The sequence below is a fragment of the Brassica napus genome, chromosome C4, assembly GCF_020379485.1.
Source record: "Brassica napus cultivar Da-Ae chromosome C4, Da-Ae, whole genome shotgun sequence".
In the NCBI taxonomy this organism is placed as follows: Eukaryota; Viridiplantae; Streptophyta; class Magnoliopsida; order Brassicales; family Brassicaceae; genus Brassica; species Brassica napus.
This window is the reverse complement of record NC_063447.1, coordinates 22,714,844-22,735,469: the sequence shown is the minus strand read 5'-3', so window position 1 is coordinate 22,735,469 and position 20,626 is coordinate 22,714,844. Positions and strand designations below refer to the sequence as shown.

The 20,626-nt window shown below is 36.4% G+C and overlaps 1 pseudogene; it reads right to left on the bottom strand.

Moving 5' to 3' along the window:
• Window positions 1-1,268: 1,268 nt before the first annotated feature.
• LOC106390901 lies at window positions 1,269-3,843 on the bottom strand (annotated as a pseudogene).
• Between the last annotated feature and the right edge of the window lie 16,783 nt (window positions 3,844-20,626).

Here is a 20,626-nt window from a genome sequence, read left to right as displayed (position 1 = left end):
CGGTTCGGTTTCGGTTAGTTCGGGTTCTGCCGAATTGAACCGAAATTTTAAGTTTCTTCGTTCAAATCTGGTTAGAGCTGTACAATTTTGGGTAATTATGATTGAATTCGGTTAGTTCGGTTTTGTAATAGAAAGTTCGGTTCATACATGAAGATATTGCATCGCCGGCGATCTTGAGGAGAAAAGGCCGAGATCTGGTTCGTTGAGAGATGGTTTACCGTTGTCATCGCCGACGATCTTGAGGAGAAAAGGCCGAGATCTGGTTCGTTAAGATGGCGACCGAAGATAATATAGAAGATGAATAATTAAAATTAGGGCCAGGTTACTTAAATATTGGGCCTGCGGTTAATTTGGGCTTTTATGTAAAGTTTTGGATTCATTTTTAATCCACGAAATAGTCTCATTTATTAAAATTCTAAAAAGACATGTATCTTCATCAACCTTAATTGACTTCTGTGTTTATCGTTTTGACCGCCACCTTAAGAGATGAAGAATTTTCATCGGAGTAAAAATGAGTCAAATAAAATGATGTAGAAGGAGTCTTCTTCATTGCAATTTAGCAAAGAAACACTAAAGTAGTTTACATGGTTTTTTATCCTAACCGAACCGATATCCGAACTTATTTTGCCTTGCTGTCAATCGGTTTCATCTTAATAACCGGAACAAATCGAAATTATAAAACCTCGGTTCGGTTCGGTTCGAAAATTTCGGTTCGGTCTAAAATCCCAGGCCTAGTTTTACCCCTCCCATTGGTATACTATTACTTGACCTTTGTGCCCTTCTTTTGGATAACCATGTTTCGGCCCCTCGTAGTTTTTGCTATGTTTGTAGTCACCTTTCCAGATCTTTTTTTATCTTTTCTCCCCCAATGGGATTTTAGTCTGGCTGCTTAGTTCTCTTCTCGGAGCTTCTTTCAAAGCAGGAGGCATTTTGTTTACGAACAGCATTCAGGTGGAGATTAGGCGTCTTCTCCTTTCTTTTTTCAGGAGATATTAGACTTTGAAAAAGTATCATGATATTTTGAAGCAAATCAGACCTAGCAGGTGGTCAATGACCTGGATATATCCTCTTTCGAGGCTCTGAGCCGTGTTTTTTTATGAGGATCCGGAGGTGTTAGAACATGTTGTATGGGAACTATGAACTCCTATCAAGTTTTCTTTGGAACACGAAGGTTTTGAAGGATTCGTTTTACAATTGGGGATTCTTTAATTTTATTCTTGAGAATCCAAAGAAATCCAAGAAATGAGAAAATTGCTGCCGACGAAAAATATGAAAACAATTAAACTGAAACTTGAAAAAATAGGGGTCATATTTAGGTCTCTCTTTTCTGGAACAACAAAGTGAAACAAGTTTAAAAATCGATTTCGACGACGTATTTTTATATACAACAATGCCTAAGGGACTGAAAAAATAACAGAATACTTCTTAAACTCGCAAAGCTTGAGACTCCTTTGCGTCTCCTTTCAGAAAAGCTGAAACATTGAACATAAAACACAACGTTTTAGGTTTTTTTAGCTTCACAATGTTTTTGCATCTATGGAGTCTAGTTTCTTACCTCTCTTCTTAAGCTTGTCCCTAAAACCTCTTTTCCTGCTGAATGCAGTTTCCTGAATATTTCATATAAACACAGCACAAGAATGAATCACCAGAAGGAATATGCTATTGCTCTTGCACCAGGAGCTACATTCTATAAAGAATAATGATAAAAACCAAATTAATAAGTTTGACAGAATGTATACCACTGGCTGACCCGTCTTTCACTGCTTCACGGATTGCTTCCACTAAATCACGACTAGCCTCGGTGTATAGACTTGTCACCGTTCCATATTGTCCAGCTCTAGCTGTTCGACCTATCCTGTGAAGAAAATCCACCACACAACTAGAAAAATCCGCCTGGAAATCACACAATAGTTTTTAGAGAGGTGAGTACTTCAAACTGTGTGTGAGATGGAAACAAAAAACCTGAATAACATGCGAGACATTAGGAACATCAACTCCACGTGCAGCTGCATCAGTACAGACAAATACACCACCGTTTTCTCTGAAATCAGCTAATATATTAGCACGTTCTTCAAGTGTATGGTTCTTGTGATAACGATAACATTGGATACTGGCTTTCTCCAATATATCAGCTACTGCTTCAACCGCCTCAACAGTATTTGCAAACACCATCGTCCTCCTGTCTGTGCTGTTGTTGTTGTTGTTTACAGCATCTATGAGAGCATCAACTTGTGTATCTACTGTGACTTCAACCCATTTCTGCTCAAGTCTACAACATGGCAACGACAATCACAACTCTGAGTTAAAGTGGATTACAAACTAATGATGTGAATGAGAGAAGGTTTCACGTAGGACTGTTTCGGTGAAGAAAGCTCCCGCTAACCCAACAGCATCTGGAAACATGTGTTTCAGAAGTCCGCCTGCAGTTTTCTTCCCGTTAACTGGAAGTATGGCTGCAATGAAAATATACTGCTTGCTACGGCTATATATCTTTCTCACTCTTCTCCATCCCTTTTTAATGTCTGGACCAGCTCCATTGTCAACGGTGGGGATCTGAGTGGTATCATCAAGATACTCGAGTTCCTCTTCGTCACAGATAGACCCGTCTTCTTCGAAATCTGCATCATCCTCATTTTCTAAATCAAATTGTGCTAAAGATTCTGTATGTGGTTTTCCAAATGTGGAAGGTGCCAAACGAGACACTTGTTTCTCATCAAAACGAAGCATGTTTATCAGACGGATTAATCTGATTCTGGAAACCTCCGCAGAGAAGCATATCAGCTTCATCAAACACCTGCAAGGTGAACAAAACATTCAATAGGAGGATCTACAATTCCAAACGCAACAGAAACGTAACTCTGAACAACGAAACAATACCACATATTTGACAGATGGAAGAAACTCCACACGCCTGTTTCTCTTTGGTTCAATGTTATTCAAAAGAGCAGCAGGTGTGGAAACAACTAGATCAGGCTGTTTATCTGGCCAGCCCTGGAGCAAAACACACAACTTCCCATATTCAGCTAGATTCATAGAACACAAAGACAGATAGATTAGTTACCTGTGAGCCACAAACAGCTTCAACTCTGAGAAGTGGACTACCATCTTCCCCAAGAAGACCATTAACCATCCGAACAACTTGTTCACAGAGCATCACGTTAGGACACAGAACAAGAGAGATGTTCTTAACTGGATTCCGCCTTTCTTCTCCATTCGTAAGCTCTGGATCAAGAACGGTGTTGCTGTTGGTTAACTGATCGATGATTGGAGCAAGATATCCACTACCGGTTTCTGCTGCAACAATCACATCTTTCCCGGACAATATCGACGGTATGCAAACAGCCTAACATGTAAAATGATAGAGAAGAATCAGTCTTATATTCACAATAATGGGTAGCCTTTGAGTTTACTAGTAAACAATAAAAAGATTCTCACTTTACTTTCACAACGTATCCATCTGAAAGCAACAATTATAAAGTAACCGAACCATTCAAGATTTCGAGTGAATGAGATGATATAAAAAAAGAAACTCATCATTTGCAAATGCTTCTCCAACTTCTCTGTTAAGAGAGGGTCTTCCGAACCCAGAGTCTAGAAAAGCCTTTGAGACTTCCACGAAACAGCTTGGTCGGCGTAGAACGTGTCATCACTCCTTTTCTCAGCTTCAGCTTCACTAGCAGACGCAAAACCACGAACACATTTCCCTTCAGATCGACTGAGAGAGATCAAACGGAAAGACGCAGATGAACCATACGCGAGAGTGAAAGAGACCTTAAGCTTAAGCTCGTGGGATATGAGCTTCGGCTCCGGAGAATTGAAGAACAGAGACCGAGCGGGAAAAAAAATCATCAGAAATCACAAAGTAAATACAGTCTATCTAGGGTTTAGGTAAAATGACCGAGTCCGTCTGATTGACTAAAGTGGGAGATTTAATGCGTTGAGCTAGGCCTAGGCATAAAATTCGGAACCGGAAATCCTAACCAAACCCGAACCAAAAAACCCGACCCGTTATCCGACCCGAAACGTAAAAATACCCGAACGGATCTTGTAGGGAGGTACAAAAAATATCCGAATCCGAAGTGTTATTAACCGAATCCGAACGGGTAACCCGAAAAATTTGAAATTAATAATCAATATAAATATTTTGAAATATATATAAGTATTTCAATTATTAAATTCAATATTTGTGGTAATATTATATATAATAGTAAATATTAAAATTCTAATAAATTCTTTAAGTACACAATTAGTTATAAATAAGTATTTTTTAATTTGCTCATTGAAATAAAAAGTCTACTCTCTATAAGGCAATACATATTTTTTACAAATGATGTTTGTTTTCATGCTTGATTTAACATTTTATTATTATTTTATCAATTTTATATGTGATAGATTAGTTTTTATTTAATTTAGATGTTTTTCTTTATGTTTTACTTCAAAAAATTTGTTTTTTACTTTGGTTATATCCGAACCGAACCGATATAACCCGAATCCGTTTGATATATGATTACTTTATGGGTTTTATGATGCAATACAATTTTGAACCGAACCCGAAGTGTTATTATCCGAACCCGACCCGTACTAATAAAATTTTAGTATGGGACCTAGAAGCATAAACCCGAAAATCCGAAAACCCGAAAAACCCGATCCGAATGCCAACGGGTACCCGAACGCCCAGGCCTACGTTGAGCTAGAGCAAACGGCAACGTATAGGGCTTGTGAAGTTGTTTATCTGAAAAAAGAAAACAAAAATTGTTTCTTTTCCGACCCAAAAAAAAAGAACTAATTTTTTTACGACAAAAAAAATATTAGTTTTGTTGTAAAACAAACGGTTTAGAGACTGAATGTTTCTGTATGTTATTAATCATAACATGAGTTCTTTTATATAAGGATTACAACTCATAGAAAAAGGAAAATATTCAAAACCTAAACCAACTAGGATTAGGAAAACTACTAATACATAATAATGGAAAGATAACAATTACAAGGAAAAGAAAATAGAGTTTCCTTTTCTCCAAAGCATAAGCCGCCTCTATCTCTCTCTCTAGGGTTGAGCCGTCTCTCTCTCTAAGTGTATGGACCGGTTATGGACCGGACCGGTTATGGACATCCATCAATTGATTTATAACACTCCCTCTTGGATGCCATAACCATTCAGAGATTGTAATACGCTTAATGTTGCCTCATTAAAACCTTATTAGGAAAACCCAGTGGGACAAAACCATGATGAAGGAAAAAGAGTACAACACGTACTACTCCCCCTGATACGAACCTCAGTGGAGGTCTTTCAGCCTACGCATCCCAATCTGATGCGTGAGCTTCCTGAACGTACATGTAGGAAGTGCCTTAGTGAACAAATCGGCCGAGTTATCACTGGACCATACTTGGATCACTTTGACCTCTCCGGTCTTTTTCTCATGTTTTCTGGAAACTCGTGTGTGCATGGACAAGACGTGAGTCTTTGCTGTCGACCACTCTAAACTTTGATCGGACAGATCTTGACTAAACATACTCATAGATAATATAGACTGAGCATGGTACCATGAACTTGTAATTTCAGGTCGTAAGCCTATGTTCTGGTGCATCTTCTCCACACAGATGTATATTGACCATATGCACCAATGTCTTGTCCATCACAGTTTGATCTTTCTTTATTATCATCAGCCATACTCTAATCTGATCGATCCATGTTGAGTCATAGACTTCTTTTATACATGTTCATAACTTGTCTCATGAGTGTCCAAGATCATGACTTGATCAATGATCATTGTTGTAATGAATTTTACAATCTTATCTAACTATGGCACTGTGGCTAAATACACTCATGAACCTCATACATAACTATCGATTCTTCTTGCCTTCGGCAATGCCACATACATTAGATATTGCAGTCCTATATTTATATCTTGATGGCGTCCCATGACCTTTCTTGCCATGGATCATACCACGCACTTGAATATATATTAGGTCATGGACCTCGACCACACGTGCTTATGGACTGCCATATGATAGCTGATCTTCCTTTTCCACTAGCCTGTACTACAATCTAGTCGGTCCATGCTAGTGTCACAGATCTGTATATACCTTTTAACCTCTCTTTAGGTTGGTTTAGTATAATCACAAGGAATTCGAATTTCTTTATTAGTTTACATATGGACTGAATTTGATCGTTCTTATAGAACTCCTTTACTAGTATTACATACTATATGCAGCTGCTTTGTTTCAGTCCATGAACAGCTTAGAAACAATGTTGTCATTTATCTAGTGATCCATATGCTGCTTACTACATCTTTATATGTCAATCTAATTTCTTTCTTATGACCAGACCTTTGTCAATTTCGAAATTGTGTAGCAGTATCCACCACATAGGAGTTTATCTCCTTATAATCTGTTCCATGGTCTCTGTGAGTATCCTTGTGTAACAAGCTATGATCGAATGCTGTTAGTAGGAAACATGAACACCTTTAGACCTCGTGATCATGTACCATATCTCACAGTTTCTTTTTCCTCACAAGACCCATCTATTTTACTGGTTTATATCAGATGGCGTTTCTGTATATATATATGTGGCCAATACGCGTATCTTTCTCTTATAAATACTTTAAACCCCACGTTTATCTTTTCAATCTAATTTTTATTCTTTATGAGTACTCTTTTGTGGGTTTTGATCCTCGTTTATATCTTTATGTTCAAGTGCTACTCTCTTATGTACAAATATATCTTTATGTGTCGACACTTATATATGGTTCCATTGTGTTCCAGACATGATCTAATCGATTTGAGATTTCATTATCCAGGACCTTTGTTACCTAGTAGCTTGGCGTCCCAAACTACATTGTTTGGTACCTTAGATGTTTAGCTGTGCAGCCTTTTCTCAATGTCTGGTCTGGTTTCTTTATGACCTTGAATTTGTATTCTATGCACCTTTCTCTTTTTCTTTCCGAGGTTCCTAATCTTATGAAACACTTTGGTCTATCTTGTATAGACTCTGTAGCAACTTGACTGTGTCTCTTTCTAGGACATCAGATTTCGTTTGGTGCTAAGCTGGTTATGACTTAGTCATTCTTTTCTTTTCTTTTCGGGTCAGTGTCTGGCATCTCGATTAGCTAGCTATGTATAATATTTTCTTTCTTTGGACGTCTATAATTCTAATCTGAGGATCTTTGCCAAGACAATGATGGTTGATACCAGTCTGTTTCTTATCACTCTTTACTCTTTACCAGCTTATAGCTTTCTCTTTTTAATGTTGGATAGTCGGATTCATTGATCATACAATTCGTGTACCTGGCCAGTTTCTGATCACCCATATTTGGCTCAAGGTCTCCTAGAAGTCGTGGGAGAAAGTCATACTCTTATCCAACATATATTCCCAATCCTCTTCTGAGGTTCCATCTTAGACGGCACATATGTCTGTGGTGGTTTATTCAAAGTCTCTTAAGATGGTGTATGTCTGGTTTATGACCCGTATTCAATCTGAGATGGAAATATCTATGCTCACTTATATGGCCTGATATATTTTATATACATGTAAATCTATGATGTCCCTAAGCTTTAGGATGGATGTCCGATCCTTATAGGTAATGGGGCCAAGCCGTTTATGTCATGGTCATAGACCATGGTTCACGAATTTGTAGTATTGATCATGTATCACGGGTTTATCCTCTCTCCCCCTCATGAACATACTATAATTTCATGATGCTTAGGACAATAAAGCCTAATGAGTTTCCCTTTGTGTACATGTTTCACAACGTGAGATCTTATGGGATAACTGTTTGTGCCTTCTCAATATCAATCTTTGCATCAAGTTTAGACTAGGATGGCTAATCAGGTCTTGCCATAAAGTGTATAATTTTCGTGGGATATATCAGTATGATCACCACGGCTCTTGCCTCTTATCATACTGATCTGTAGCATAGTTTTGATCAGTAGATTAAATAGGTATAGTCTTGACCACTTTCTCAAAGGGTTTTAGGCGTTTTCTTTCTTTCTTAAATCTGAAGGAACTTGTTTCCTTTTGCCCATTGTTTCTATTTGGAAACCATATTAACTCAATAGGTCATATATTCTTGGGTGTATATAATGTCCTTTAGGCAATTCCTTAGCTATAGATTTCTTACTAGGCTACTATACCGTACCATAATGCCTTTTAGGCGATTTCTTTATCAATTATTCACATTATCAAGTAAGATCAGGCAAGATATAATAGTAATGAACTCAAATCAATTCTATTATTATATATAAAATCGTGAATGACAATTAGGTTTAAAGCAAAACACAAATCAAAGACTTAAAACACAATTAGCATGTCGAGATCTTTCTTTAGTCAATAGACATGCCGGCCACACCATCAGTTACATTGGACACGGCTGCCTTGGATTCATCCTGATCCATATCAGTCTTATTTGCTTCAGGATATCTCATCTCACTATTTATTTTTAGCAACTGATTACTCTGCTCAGTTAGGCATGAGAGCAGATCATTATAGGTGGTGAAACCTTTTTCTCTATAGATATGTTGTAACAATAGATCTCTTGGATCGGCTGTGAGGAAGGTCTTTTCCAGTAAATCCTCCTCTGTTACCACTTCACCACATAGTCTCAGTTTGTAAACGATTTTGGACAAAGCAAAATGATATTCATCCACAGACTCAAAATCTTGGAATCTGAGACTCATCCATTCATGTCTGGCCTTTGGTAATAACACCATTGTGTATCTGGATTTTAATTCTGTCCAAATGTCACGAGGATTCTCAATATTTAGGTACTGATTTCTTAGATCCTCAGTGAGATGATGGCGCATAATTGTTATGGCCCTATACTTTTCACTTTCAGTTGCATAATTACCATGAATGATACTCCTACCGAGTCCTCTTGATTTCAGGACAACTGAAGTGTTCATTGCCTATTCTAGATAATTTTCTCCAGAGGGATTTAGAATGGCATAATCCAAAGGCTCAAATCTCGGCATCTGAAACCATATTATCAATCAATTCATGATTTAGGATGCAACCAATTCAAAATAATCAGTGCATATGATTTCATAAGTCTCTCGACCAAAACACTTTACTACTTGATCATGGTGCGAAACAAGTCGAGAATGCTAGGTCTATATGTGATGCTTAGGCCACACGGCCATGTAATGTGATACAACGATCCTAGAGATCGGTTCATGAGATATGCAAGCAAGGTCACACGACCATTCAGATATGGTGTCTCTCTAGGCCACACGACCAAGCTATGATGCATTAAGCCACACGGCTTTCAATCACATGATGCAAACAATGTGATCTATCAAGGGCACAAGGCCGCGAGTATGAACAATGCATCAGAATGGTTAGGCCACACGGCCAAGAAAGAGAAGCCACACGGCCAAGATTCAATTTAGGGTTAATGCATATAGTTTTACATGTAATTGCAATCCTAAGGTGGTTGGTTTCTATCAGTTCATGATTCAATCAAAACAAACAAACAAACAAACCAATCGGCCAAGTAATAGAACAAGCCACACGGCTATTTAGTTCAATTCAACATCATCCCTAGAATTAGATCTAAGTTCAATTGCAATCAATCAGTAGTGATCAGGTTCAGATATGGATGCAACAAGGCCACACGGCCACGGATGATGATCTAGAACAATTTAACCTAGAATGTATTAAGGCCACACGGCCACAATCTAATTCGATTTCAAAGTGATAAAACAAGGTCATTAGGGTTTTAACCAAGTCAAGCAATTCAGATTCAGGTTTAAACAATCCTAATCAATATTTCTAGGTGATCAATCAATCAACTACCATTCAATTTCAAATAATCAAAATCGATTTTCAATTTAGGGTTTTTAGGGTTTCGATTTTATTAATCAAGCAATGTCGGTTTCAAGGTGATCAATTTCAATCTCAATCAATCAATAAGTTTTAATAGTTTTCGAATTAGGGTTTTAGGGATTTTGAAACTTTGATCTTTGATCAAAGGGGTTTGATTTGAGATTCAAAACCTTTAAGGTTCTGATTTTAATTGATCAATGGATCAATCTCGTTTTAGGGTTTAGATCAAACTTATAGAGCTTCGATTTACTCATAGGGGATTGATCTATTATCCTATGGCTTTAGTTTTAGAGATTATATTTTAGGGTTTCAATCTTTACAAACAATCTGAATTCAATTCTCATGTACTTAGAAACATGGTTACCTTTTTTTTGCAGATTGTAGAAACCGGACCACCAAGAGAAACTCGAACGGACGCGAGCTGGAACAAGCTGGAACGCGAGCTGGAACAAACTGGAACGTGAGCTGGAACGAGTTGGGACGGACGCGTGCTGAAGCGTGAGCTGGAACGGGACGCGTCTGATCGGGAACGCGAGCAGGTTGCTTCCTATCGGGTCGCGAGCTGGCTGATCGGGGAACGCGAGCTGGCTGGACGTCGGATGCGAGCTGTTCTGATGCGAACGGGAAGCTGAGGACGTCTAGGATCAGGAACGCCTTAGGGCTGGAGCTGATCGGATGGATGCAAGCTGGAACGCGAGCTGGAGCAGATTAGGGTTCATCGGGTTTAGGTTTAAAGTCGCCGGCTAGGTTAGGGTTTAAGGGGTTTTTTGATTTGCTCAGGGAGTTTAGAGACTCGTGCTGATAACGTGTTGTAAAACAAACGGTTTAGAGACTGAATGTTTCTGTGTATTATTAATCATAACATGGGTTCCTTTATATAAGGATTACAAGTCATAGAAAAAGGAAAGTATCTAAAACCTAAACCAACTAGGATTAGGAAAACTACTAATACATAATAATGGAAAGATGACAATTACAAGGAAAAGGAAATAGAGTTTTCTTTTCTCCAAAGCATAAGCCGCCTCTCTCTCTCTCTCTAGGGTTGGACTGTCTCTCTCTCTAAGTATATGGACCAGTTATGGACATCCATCAATTGATTTATAACAAGTTTGTCTATCTCACATCTCATCCCATAGACATTGCTCCTTCTCTATCGCTTTAATTAAGTGATGTTAATTTTTGCACAAAGATTTAAAAAATACAAATTTTATGTAGTTTATTTTAGTTACATGAAAGTAGAATTAAATAAAAATATTTCAACCAATTAAAAAAACACAGTATTTTGTAATTGGTTATAAATTTTAAATGACATTAAATTTTGGAAAATTTGCCAAAAATAATCAAAACTTTATTTTAGACCCAAAATTTACCTAAAATTCAATCAAATACAAAAATAACCAAAAACCTTGTGAAATTACAACAAACCTTTTATGACTAAACAAAAAACTAGAATTCATTTTTACGAATATAACACCGGGAAGTTTTGTGAGGTTCAGGAAGTTTTCAGCGAGAAGACTTCCTAGATGTCTTCTGCGAGAAGTAATTTGGAAGTCTTCTTGTATAGTAGATTTTAAAAATAATTTATAAGTTTTATAAAAATATTTTGATGGGGAAAATTGAAATCATGTAATTATAAACATTTGTAGATGATATAAATTAAGATCTTCTAATTGATTTGTTTTTAACATAGATGAGTGAATGTAGTGTGTTATGGTATTTTTTGGTTTAAGGTTTGGTAACATATGTTGTAGAATTGTTTGTATTCTTAGGGTTAGATTTTGGAAGCTTAACTTTTTTAAAAAAATTTTAAATTTTGATTTATATGTGTTTAGTTTTGTGCATATTAAACACTTTTAAAGTTAATTTTAAGTTTTATAAAGTGTTTCGTTTTACTTGATTAATTATTTTGAATTTAGGGTTTAGGTGACTTAAAATGCACTAGAAGAATGAATAGTAAATTTAGGGTCTAAAAGACTTACTTGTCTTCTAGGAAGCAGTGTCGGTCCGGATATATATGGTGTCTAAAGCGCAATAAAAAAATATTGCCATCCCCAAACTATAACTAATTTCGTTATATATTAAATATATAATATAATGATACAGATATTATTAAAATTTAGTTATTTCTCAAAGTAAAAAAAAACATTAGTACATTATTTCTAAAGGATAATTCTTATGTGTAATTATATCAACTTTGAATAATAAGTATTTTTACTAATTTGTACTTTATTGATAGCATAGACAATCTATATAATGGTTCATGTGTAGATAAACATTTTAAAATTATAAACTAGAAACAAAACAATACAATACATATGATAAAAGAATACAAAGTAGACAACAATTATTATTTAATCAAATTTTGCTTTTTAGCATGGATCAAATTTGCTAACATCAATCATTTTGCAGATTCTTATTGAGTTTATCTTAGAATCTCATATGTAAAAATAGTTTTTTATTTGTTTGGTTTTCAGGATTAAAAAAAAACAATATAAAAGCTTAAGAAAAAATAGGAAAAATAAAGAAAGGAGAAGAAACTTACATGAAGATTGGAAGATTAAGAGAGACACCTATTCCAATAAAATAAGTAACAATGGAAGATGTAGTTTTTATGGCAGGAAGAAGAAAATATGCTGAAAACTGAGGAGAGAACGTCAACTTCTAGACTTCGGATAATAATTTCTTATTATTTAATTTGTGTTAGTTTCTATACTTTTATCATTTATTATAATATACTAGAGTCTTTATCCGCGCGTAATGTTTGAATATATTATTAGATAACCTCTCTTACTAATATAATGCCTCGTGGATGTTATGAACCAGATTGTGGATGGCTCATAACCAAGAGATTATACCATCGGCGACCTAAGAAAGAGAGAGTCCGCCAGCTTTTCCTTTTCCTTATTATGTCTTTATGTTTTCCTTTTCCTAGTTGGATTATGATTTGTACTCTTTTCATTTATCTATGACGGTGTAATCTCCTATATAAGGAACCTCTATGTTATGAATAAATAAAGACTTTTCCATTACTTTCACAACACGTTATCATCACGATTGATCTCTAAAACCCTAAGCTAAAATATCGACCATAAACCCTAAATCTCTCTCCATTGCTAAAACCTTAATCTCTATCGATCACCTCTCTTTGATCATGACCATGATCTGTATTCGACCACTGATCTCAACAAGATCGATTTGTGGACTAATCTCTGCAAGTTTCAGTACGCCTCAACTATTCCAGATAGTACGATCAGCCTGTTCCAGATCTACGAGTTATTTGACTGCAAGTACCAGCTCGCGTACCAACGATCCCGATCAGCTCAACCTAAGCTAAGTTTTCGATCTCTATCTGAATCTCTATCTCTCTCTCTCTCTCTCTCTCTCTCTCTCTCTCTCTCTCTCTCTCTCTCTCTCTATCGATAAACCCTAATCACTTTCGATCTCAACTTGTACCCGATCTCAGCTCGCGGACTGCAAGGAAACAGTTTGGACCAGTCCGCGTAAAGGTTCCAGTTTGTACCAGTCCACGTAAGCTCATTCTCTTGGTGGTCCATTCAACCCATCAAAGGTTTAAGGTATACCTAAACTCTAAGAACCCAGAATCGAATGAACTAATGTTCAAAGTGAAACCCTAAAATCTGTAAACCCTAAATTACGTGTGCATGGATTGTTTTATTTGATTGATTGAATGTTTCTTTGAGGTTTAAATCCGTGTGAGTTAGGATTGATAGTTTTTATAACCTGATTGAATGATTTGAGGTTTAATATTGCATGTTAGAATCTGTTATAATATAAACCCTAATTCGAATTGATAAACCCTAAAATAGAATCTGTGTACTGCATAATCTGAATTGAATGTTTTGAGGTTTCATATTATACTAGGTTGATAGTTTCATGATATAATCAATTGTTCTGAGGTTTAAGATTATTTGCTAGAAGCTGATTGATTGATAAAACCCTAATTTCGAATTGAAACCCTAAACCCTAATTTGTGTATTCCTAAAATCAGATTGTTTGATTCCATCTTGCTAATATCAACATTGAAACTGATAAATATCAGCCTTGAAACTGATTAATAAAATTGATAGAATCAGCCTTGAAACTGACTGTTTTGGTTTTTCATGATTGAAACCCTATTTTTGGATCGAAACCCTAAATTGTGTAATGCTTGAATCCGTTTGATTATTTTTGATTATTGATCCAATTGCTAGTCTTGATAAAACCTAATTGAATCTGATTGTTTGTCTAGCTAAATCTCATACCTGAAACTGATTGATTAATTGCTAAACCTTGATTGAATATTTTAATATTACCCTTGCATGTATAGAATCCGATTGCTAAGAATGAGTGCATCATATCTACTTGGCCATGTAGCCAGTTTGCATCATATATCATCCTGACCAACATGTTTATGTTATGCGCATGATCTGATTATTATCACCTTTGCATGATCTGATTATTATCACCTTTGCATGATCTGATTGTTTTAAATTGAGGTTTCATAATTCCACTCCTGTACATATAGAATTAGTATGCTAGGTTTGCATTATAACCATATGGCCGCATGAAAACATATAGGAATTGCTTGTTTGGTCGATACCCTTGCTTGATAAATCTGTGTGACTTATTATGCATCATATATCACTTTGGCCGTGTGGCCTTATTGCATTATATCACCTTTGACCGTGTGGCTTGTTTGCTTATTAGAAATGTATTGACTTGATAGCATGTATTGTTTATGGCCGTATGTTAAATATTTTATGAGATCCAAAATTGATTGATATATGATTTGAGATGTCGAAAATCAACTTGGATTTTGCTGCCCTAAATCTCTCAGGAGATAATTATTTGAAATGGGCACTGGATACTGAGTTTATCCTAAAGTCAAAGGACTTGGTGAATGAATCACAAAAGGCGATAATGCCAAATGAGAAAGATTGATACAAGGCAATATTAATTATTAGTCATCATCTTATTAAGAGTCTCAAAGATCAGTATCTGACTATAGAGAATCCTCTAGACCTTTGGACATAGTTAAAAAATCGAGATATGATCACCAAAGAACGATGTTATTACCAAAGGCCCTATTTGATTGGAGGAATCCCAGAATCCAGGACTACAAGTCCGTGGATGAGTCTATTGCTAGCTTGGCAAAATAATGGATTACTGATGAGAAACAGTGAATTAAGACCTCCTGGATTAACTCCATTGCCTGATACCGATAAGGCCGCAGAAGAAAAAAAAATGTAACTACGTCCAGAATGATAGACCACACGGCCATGGCCGTGGAGGGTGGAAAGGACGTGGTCATGGCCACTATAACACATTTAGCCGTGGGAATAACTATGGCAGAGGCCGTGGGTATCAACCCAATTTGAGCCATGGTCAAGGCAGTGGCTGTGGTATATCCTTTAAACCACAAAGCTCGACCAAATCAGTGTGCCATAGATGTGGAATGGGGAACCATTGGGCTAAGATATGAAGGACTCCCAAAGAGAGTCTGAAAGTGAAGAATCTTGAAACCCACTTGGTCTATAAAGATGGTGAAAATAATTTCGAACATGGTCAAGATGATCTTATGGAATATGAGACTTATTATTGCCTAAAAGAATCAAGTTGATAATCTGATTTCGACATCAAACTTGTGTGATTGCTTTGCTTGTATGCTTTCTCTGATTTTTATCTCCTTGAATTTATTTCTATTACATTGTCTGTTTAGATTAAATGAATGAATGATTTTTCTATATGAGTACACTGAAAAACGCCAATATAAGTACTAAAGCAGGTATCGCCAGTCTGAAAGAAGACTATGGCTAGGCTAATATATTATTGCCTAAGGGTATGCATCTAGAAATCAGCCTTATATTCACCCATCTCTAAGAGCAAGAGCAGCCTATTGAGTTTTAAAGATATAAGAATGAATGGTTTCCATATTGAAACAATGGGCGAAGAAGAAAAAGAGTTCCTTCAGATATATGTATAAAATCGCCCAAGGCCATAATAAGTCCTAAAGACTATACCTGCATTCTCTACTGACCTAGACTATGCATAGATCAGTATGATAGAGGCTAAAAGCCTGTGAAAATATACACTTTATGGCACGACCGGATTGGCCATCCTAGTCCAAACATGATGCGAAAATTGATATTCAAAAGGCACACATTAAAAGATAAGAAGAGTTATCCCAAAGAATCTCACGTGTATAGCATGTACACAAGGGAAACTCATTAGGTTATCACCAGTAAAACGGCTACGAGCCCCTTTTTCATAATAAAGACTATATGTCTAGATAATACTGGTGAATACATGTCCCAAGCGTTTAAATGATTATGGTATGTCCATGGGGGTAAGTGTGGACAATTCTGTGATACATGTCCATACCAAGAACGGCTTGGCCGAAATCTTTTAAAACGCAAATAGCTGATTCAAAGACCATAACTTATGAGGTAAAAACTCCTATTCACAGCTTGGGCCACACGAAATTTACATGCACCTAAGTTAATACGCATCAGGGCATTTAGTGAGCATAGATATCCCATATCACAATTATTAACGGGTCAAGAGCCAGACATACCCCGTTATAAGACATTTGGATATGATGTATATATACTAATTGCTCCACCACAGAGAACTAAGATGGGACCTGAAAAGGAGGATGGGGATATATGTTGGATATGATTCTCCCACAATAATAAAGTACCTTGAGCCAACTATGGGTGATTATATTTGAGGCCAGGTACACAGATTATTTTAAGACCAGGAGGAGAAAAATAATAAAGCTGGTAAAAGAATGGTAAAAGAAATAGAATGGATCAACCATCAATGTCTTGGCAAGATCCTCGGAATAAAGAATGTGAAATAGACGTCCAAAGATTATACATTTACAAAGCTAGCTAATCAAATGCCAGACACATTTTCTGACCCGAAAAAGAATGACTAAGTCATATATAAATCAGCTTGTAAAGCACCAACGAAATTGATGTCCAAGAAGAGACACAGTCAAGTTGCTACAGAGTCTAGACAATGTATGAAACGTGATAGACCAATAGGTTCAAAAAGATAAGAATCCTCGGAAACAAAAGAAAGGTGCAGAGAATGATAATCAAAATCCAAATCCGAGGTTACTAAGGAAACCATCCCAGACATAGAGATAAGGCCGGCCGGCTTTAAGGTACAGGTACCAAACAATGTAGCTTGGGACGCCAAGATGCAAAGTATTAAAGGTCCTGATAATAATGAATCTCAATCGATTATATCTTGTCTGGAACATAATGGAACCAATAAGGAATGTCGACATAAGATGATTTATTTGCATACAAGGTAGCACTTGAATTTATGAATATAAGCGAGGATCATGAACCCACGTCAATATAAGAGTGCGCACTCGTAGAACAGATTGGATTGAATGGAAACGTGGGGTTAAATAGTTTAAAGAAGAAATATGTATTTGGCCATATAATTAAGACGCCATATGATGTTAAAACCAGTGGATATAAATGGGTCTTGTGAGGAATAGAAATCGTGAGATATAAAGCTGATGTTGCAAAAGGATTCTCACAAAGACCAGTAATAGATTATGAGGAGATATACTCCCATGTGGTGGATGCAACTACTTTTAGATTTCTCATAAGTCTGGCTATATAAGAGAGAAAATTAGACTTGCAGTAAATTGATGTAGTGACTGCATATTTATATGGTCCACTGGATAATGAAAGTACTAGAGCGTATTGAGCTGAAAGTACAGCAAGTTCTCGAGAACAATATTGATAATCATCAAAGTATATGATCTGAATATCCTAGGAACCTCTCGATACAATTTCTCAAACAGTTGAATATCTCAAGAAAGAGTTTGAGATGAAAGATCTTGGAAAACAAAGTTTTGTTTAGGATTACAGCTTGAGTACATTAACAATGAAATCCTTGTGCATCAAAAAGTATATACAGAAAAGGGTACTCAAGATATTTAATATGGATCAGTCTCACCCATTATCTAGTACATGGGCGTGAGATCACTTGTTTTAGACACTGATCCATTCAGTCCAAAGGTGGACGATAAAGAAGTCCAATTAGGCATGAGATGGACGATGCAGAAGTCTTGTTTTAGACACTGATCTGTTTGGTCCATAAGAAGGACGATGAAGAAGCCTTTGATTTTGGTTTATTTTATACTAACCAGCCCAAAGAGGGGTTATTTGGTTTTGTTGATTTTTTTTCAGATAGGTTATGTTTTACACATGGTGGTACACGCATATCACAGCAACATCATCCAAGATTTCGTGTGTGTGTATTTGAGGTCGATGACTCAATATGTTCGATCAGATTGTGGCATGGCCGATGGTAAAGAAGAACCAACTATCATTTTCGAGGACGAAGCATATTCTGTCCAAGATCTTCATCACCCACGGATTGCAGAAAATTGGAGAGGTCCAAGGGGACCTTCAGTAATGTCCAAATCAGGGGGAGTAATGTGTGTTGTACTCTTTTTTCTTCAGCATGGTTTTGTCCCAATTAGGTTTTCCTGGTAAGGTTTTAATGAGGCAACATTAAAGCACATTACAAGCTCTAAATGGTTATGGCATCCAAGGGGGAGTGTTATGAACCAGATTGTGGATGGCTCATAACCAAGAGATTATACCATCGGCGGCCTAAGAAAGAGAGAGTCGGCCAGCTTTTACTTTTCCTTATGTCTTTATATTTTTCTTTTCCTAGTTGGATTATGATTTGTACTCTTTCCATTTATCTATGACGGTGTAATTTTCTATATAAGGAACCTCTATGTTATGAATAAAGACAGACTTTTCCATTACTTTCACAACAGTGGATAGGTTTTAGGGATAGTTATTTTTTACCAATCAAGAGATCGACTATACCTTTTAAAAGGAAAAAAAAATTGTTATGTTTGTAAATGCTGGTTTTTATAAATATTTAACTTTCCTTTTCACCCGAAGATATTGTAAATATGGGAATTTCTAATGATCTTGTATATATTTTGTAATCATGTCTATTAAGAAGATCTTCTTAGTTGTGATTTTCAAAAAATAAGAAATTTTTTTTAGATATATTTAGTCTTTCTCTATGATTGATCAAGTAAGGCTCGTATGACGATGGAATAAGATGTGTGACTTGTACCATGTAAATGTAAGTATGATCCACTCAACTTATTGGAGAAACCTTGGTACCTTCTATAGAACAAAATATCAAAATTCAGTATTCCTTTGTCCTATTAACCATCCTAGTAATGCTTTGTTGCATTTAGGGTAGTATTGCAAGAAAAAACTCAATCAAGAAAACAAAGGCCACAAGTCTCAATTAAATTCGAAAAAGCATCAGAGTTAACAAAACTAAATGATCAAACATCAAACTTAAAGAAAGAAATCATTAAACATAAGTTTAACCAACAAAGTTTATAAGAGAGATAGTTCAATGTTGCAAAGATAAAGTCTTAAATTGCAAAGAAACAAAGCATGGACTCTTAGTAACCATAAAACCATCACTTAAACACATCCTAGCCACATTTGGCTCGCTTGGAATCTTCTGTCTCAACATTATCAGCAGCCCTTTTCACCCTCTCACCATCAGATTTTTCAAAGCATGTGGAAGGATCATCCTCAGCAACTCCATTCTGCAAAGTTTTCTGGGCGTCTGGTACAGTCACATTTTCTTCTAAATTTCCTTAAAGTTCTGGATCTTCTGGAGTGAGCACCATTGTCACAGTCAAACTTTGGGTCTTGCCAGTCAAATTGTGAGTTGATACCTTAACAATGAACTTGCGAGTCTGTCCTATGGTATTGATCAGAGCTTGAGGCACCGGAACCAAGTGATCATCTCCTACATTCTCATTGGCCTAACATACATTTACACGATTGTCACTATACATTTCAAACTATCTTGGGAAAATACAGTTTCAATTAACAAAGATATACAGGTTTGTAATTACCTCGAAATAACTATCAACCAACTCAGAAGCTTTCTTGCCAGTCAACTCCTGACCAGCATCACCAAGGAGCACAGAAAACACCTGATCACCATTGTCATACACAGATATCTTGGCTAGGTACCTGTGTCATGAGCAGTTTAATAATGAATGCATTGAAGTATGAGTATAAGTAAATCTGAACCACTTGCTGTGCAACACCAACAATATCACTTTTCCCACATTTTTTACACATTAGGGTGGTAGACCCTTTGGTTGCCTTAGTGTGGCACACACCACAGCCTATGTAATACCATCCTGAACCGTGCACAACATCACCAATGGTTGCTATGCACTCAAACCAAGCAACCTGCAAAATGTTTTAACAATTATATGAGAAACTAAGAGTATCATAATGGATGTTTTATTCATTGGTACTGTACGACCTTGGTAGCATCCTGCTTCATATAGGAAAAGAGCTCGCCTATGGTCACTGTCTTAGTCTTAGTGACAACGTCTGCATCAACTTTGTTAGCAACAACTAAGTTTGAGTTCAACCTGAAGATAACGTCCAAACATCAGACAATGATGGAATAACAACGAACAATATTTAAATACAGGAATGCTTACCAAGTGAGATAATCTTGGGTCGCTTGAACATCACTGTCCAAAAATACCCTTGATGACGTCATAGAGGAGAGAGATAGGGCACCTATAACAGATCCAATGTTATAATACAGATGCAAAATTATAATGTAAAATGAGATGTAGAATTATGTATATCTCTAATACTTGTTATCCCAGAACATATCGGTTTAATCGACTCTTAATTCCTCACAGACTTTTCAAATGTCTCATAGCTAATAAGCTCCAAATTCAATCAAATGCAGTTC